Here is a 5014-nt window from a genome sequence, read left to right on the forward strand (position 1 = left end):
TCCTAGCCGGACGTCCATAAACAAAAAACCTCATGGAATATGGGGTAGCTACAGCCATCGTTTTACATAGTACCATTAGAAATGGTGAGGTCGTGTGGACTCTTCAACCGGACAGTAGGCAAGAACAGTTTAACATGGTTGAGGCTCTCCATTGGGACAAATTGCTGTCTATCAACCCGAGCTCTGTAAGGAATTTTATCCTCTCGAATTATGGATATCTGCGCACCAGGGTCATCAAAAGCTTGACCCTGGTGGGCAGGACAGTAACCTCTGGGAGGGGCAACAAATATAGGCCCTGAGCTGGAGGGCCTAGAGCAGAAGGATTTGTCACTGCCATTGCAATGGAAGTAACTGCACTTTCTTGGAGCATCCCGACCAGGAAGTGGTGTGCCCATGCAATTGCACTAGTTGCAGAAACTCTTGCTGAAATCGTGCTTGGGCTTGTTATTTCGACTCCAATGGCTGTTATTCTTATATGTTGGGAGTTCCATTCTGAGGTGTAGCGGGAACTTACTGAGGAGGATCCGGTTTTGACAGGCACTGCTCCGTGGAGTGCCCTTGTTTATTGCAAGGCCCACACACAGGCTCCATGGAGGGTTATTTGGGGTGCTGGGTAGGCTGAGAGGTGGCAACAGGAGGGAGAGGGACAGCGGAGCAAATCTACTTTAAAGAACTCTGCAACGGATGGTGGGTGTTGTATGCATCCGCCCATTTACAGCACTCTAAAATGGTTTTAGGGGGCCTTGTCCATCAAGTGGGTAGCAAGATCATGGGGAGTGTAGGACAGGAAGTCTTTCAGTTGGAAAAGTTCTAAGACCTCCTCAGTCGATGTTGTGTTGGAGGCCTTCATCCACCTCTGCAGTGCTGGTATCTTCTTGGCCACCCACTCCGTTCAGGTTTGGTTAGCCTCCTTGGTCATGCTCCTCCACCTCTGCCTCCACCAGTCTAGGGTCAGCTCATAAGCCCCAAGGATTGCCTCTCGGATGAGGGTAAGGTCTTGTTGCTCATTGAGGGGGAGGGCCTCGAATGCAGTATGCCCTTTGCCAGCGAGATGCTTGCCAAGTGGGAGGACCACTTCCTGCGGGGTAGGATTGAAGTTACCAAACACCTGCTCAACGGGATCGAGCCAGGTTTTGGGCTCACTATCGTCCAAAGTCCTAATAGGGTTCCCATGCTGTGGAGGCGAGAATGTGAAAGAGGGGGTGCAGGGGACTTTGCACTCGGGGGTGACAGAGTGGCACTCTGGGCCGCAATAGCCAGTTGATGTGCTCTTTCTGCAGCTTCTATTCTCTCTTGAGCTTCTCTTTCTTTCTCTCTTTCGGCTGCCTGGAACACACTCTCAGCTGCTTTTCTTTTCTCTTGTGCTTCTCTCTCAGCTGCTTCTCTTTCCTCTTGTGCTTCTCTCTCAGCTGCTTCTATTTTCTCTTGTTCTCTCTCTTGGGCTGCTTCCTTCATCTTATCATTCACCCAATTTATCAGTTTTGTGGCCTCCAGCCCTATAGCTTTTCCAGCTTCGGTGAAGGCCCTAACCAACCTCCTAATGCTGCGTTGCTGGCCATTTTCTCAGGGGTAAAAGGCTAGTAGCACTAGCCTGGAAATGTGAGTATATGCGCACAGGCACTAGCCTGGAATTACAAGATGGATGACAGTCACAAAACTGCAAATATTGCCACGGGTATGCGGAATAACTCACTGCAATACCAGGGGAAAAACAAGGATCCCTATGGCTGGAATATGTGCAGAAGCAGATGAGATGACAGCCAAAAGGCTGCAAATGTCCTCCATGCAGTGTAGAAATCTCACGCAGATGACATGGAAATAACAGTCAAACAAATTGTAAATGCCTCACACAAGTGAACGTCAGGGAATGGTAGTCCAATACACTGTGAATGAAATCCACTCATGTTCGGAATAACTCACACAGGGAGTGGACAATACCAGTAGACCAAATTGTAAATGGCCTCATGCCAAGTGCAGAAACTCATACAAATGCAGTTGTAAATTGACTTTTGGAGCCCGGTAAATACCAGCTCAACTACGCTGTAAATGAACAGCTGTAAAAGGCAGAAAACAGGAAAACTTAATACTGATACTTGGTTAGATTGCAATTGGATCTCTGTAAATAACAGTTAAACTGGTCTGTAAATGAATGCCCCGTAAGGGTGGAAAACTCAACGCCGATACTGTGTTAAATCGCAGTTAGAGCTCTGTAAATAACAATCTAACTGGATTGTAAATGAATACCACGTAAAGGGGGAAAACTCAATGCTGATACTGTGTTAAATCGCAGTTGAGTCTCTGTAAATTATGGTTCAACTGGATTGTAAATGAATACCACATAATCTAGGAAAACTCAACATGAATTGACGTGGTAAATTGCACCTGATAAATGAAAATGTATATGGGATGTTACCGTCTCGAGGACGAGACAAAAAGAAAAAAAAATGTTACCAACACAAATTTTTTGGTCTCATCTTGCCCTTCGATGCTCATCTGAATCGCTTAGAATACCTTATGTGTGTGTGCAGTTAGCATCGGAAACAATACCTAATGATTAATGGAAGACAAAAAGAACCAAACAAATAAAAAATTCTCTAACCAGCTGCACAAATGTGTTACACCAATTTCACAGGATTACCTGAGATGTCGATAGCGCAAGACAAACATACCATTAAGTGAAGTTTTTCTCTCACCACCCAAGCTATAGGGTTTTTTCTCCCTTGTGAAACTAAAACCTACCAAGCCTAACTCTCACGAATTTAAGTTCCTGGAGATTTGGTCTTGCACATGTTCAGGCAAGAATGAAAAGGAATTTTCACACAATTCTTGCATGATTAACCATTTTAGTATGATTTTTTGTGCCCAGTGTCTGAAAACCTGTGGAAGTGACTTTCTGGCACTCCTAAAAAGCTTTGCATGAGAAGAGAACCATAACAAACAATCTATGGCTGCAGGCTGGTATCAGTGGAGGTGGAAAATTGATATAAAACTCTGGAGATTTAGTTTAACTGATCTATATTTACACTAGATTATTTATGTAAGTAAGCAATTTACACCTTAAGGGTGACAGAGACTTGAATGGGTCCAGAAATTAAATGGAAGGTGTTTGATTGTGGGTCAACCAGGACACGTGGCTGGGAAATGATCCAGGTACAGGAATAAGGTTTGTGCACAGTAGGTTGCCGAATAGTCCTGGCACTGCTTCCAAGGGATTCCAAATTTCCTTTCACAACTTGGCAAGATATTTGTGCCCACAAAGAGTGCACGCTAGGATCAGTAATAAGGCGACAGACACGCGAGGAATGTTAAACACAATTCTCTCTTACTATTTCACATCAAAGTTCACTCACAGGAACATAGAATGTCTGGGAGCTTATACAAAAAGGTATACTGCATTGTTTTATCAACTAGGGGAGGTTTAACATGAAACATCAACATAACCAAAAATAGGGACAGCAATACTTAGCCAATAAGGGAAAGTTGCCTTGGAAAGCATGAAATGGAAGTACAGACAAGAGGAAAAAAACAGTAACTGACTGCACTCAAAATTACCCCATTACAATACCTGGGCATCTGTGGTCTTGTTTTCTTCCGAATTGCTGATCAAGGGTAAGCATTATGGGCCATAAAGGAACACGTGGGGGTTTCCAGAGGGGAGGGAGAAGCCCCGCCGGGAGGGGGCCAGAAGGAGTCCGGACGGGGGCCCAGGAGCGAGGGGGCAGAGGAGTGAGCATGACGGCTGCTTGGATGTTCTAAGATCGCCGGTTGTCTCCTAGTTTTATAACCTCAGTTGTAGCTCTCTCCTCCTAACATGCTCTGCTCAAGGTTGTCCACTTTCTCCTTTCCATATAAGCCCCACCCAAAGTCTGAATCACGGGGCCCTGCTGCATTCCCACAGGGGTTAATTTTAAAGGCAGCCAATTGGAAAGGATAAGAGAGATTCCAAGAGAATGGAGGTTGGTGAAGAGGGGCAACTGAAAAGGTCTGGATTTCCTTCTCAAATTAGTTATTTTGCCTTGGTTCTGGCTTAAGTCCTGAACTATACATATATATTAATATATATATATATATAATATATATATATATATATATATATATATGTGTGTGTGTGTGTGTGTGTGTATGCATATATATATACATGTGTGTGTTATGATGAAAAACATAACTATTGAGGCTCATTATTTAGGGTAGGTCAAACGATTGTAAAACGAAAACCGTGTAGGTAAATTCATCTTGTGTGATAATTTTCAATTAAGATAACTGACAGTAAGTCAACCAGCTTCTACCAACACTATTGCTATTCACACACATTAAGCACGTTAAAGAACGGCATCTCTTCTGATGTTGTGAGAAGTCTGTACCTGAGCATCAGGAAATTTGAATTTTGGTGGCTAATTTGAATGGCCTACTGTAACTTTAAAATTCATTATCTTAAAAAAACAAACCCTGAAAAGCACCCTCTAGAGTACGAGCTTTCAGAGAAACTAAGTATCAAGGCTGTATTTTACCATTATTGCTCCACAGATATGTTAGGTCCCTCACCAGTTCACCCTACTACCACATCCCCTGAATGCCAAAAATCAATATCTAGATCTCCGGAGTGGATGGACAGATTCCAATGAAATTTGTCACAGTTAGAGACCTTAGTGGGATACCTCTACAGCCAAAGTTTTATCCTGATCGGTTCAATATTTCCATAGTTATAATGGGCTAAATTCGGGATTTTTGTGTACCCCGAATGGCTGGGCTTTACTAACCGTATTCCTGTTGTCCTCTCCTGTGTGTGTTGTCACCAATTCATTTTTTCAGGGCACCTGCATCTTGAGCTGTCAACAAGACGCCGATCAGGAGCCGCAAAGTTAACAGTAACCGCCTGTCTTGGACAGAGACAGAGAAGCAAGAAAGGTCAGCATATAAGGAGAGGTCAGAGATCGCTCGCGAAAGTTCGCGACCTACAGTCAGAGCGCACAGATCTTGTCGGTCGGTTTTTTCCAAGGGCCGGCCCCCGCCTCTC

This window comes from Macrobrachium nipponense, chromosome 22, assembly GCF_015104395.2.
Source record: "Macrobrachium nipponense isolate FS-2020 chromosome 22, ASM1510439v2, whole genome shotgun sequence".
NCBI lineage: Eukaryota > Metazoa > Arthropoda > Malacostraca > Decapoda > Palaemonidae > Macrobrachium > Macrobrachium nipponense.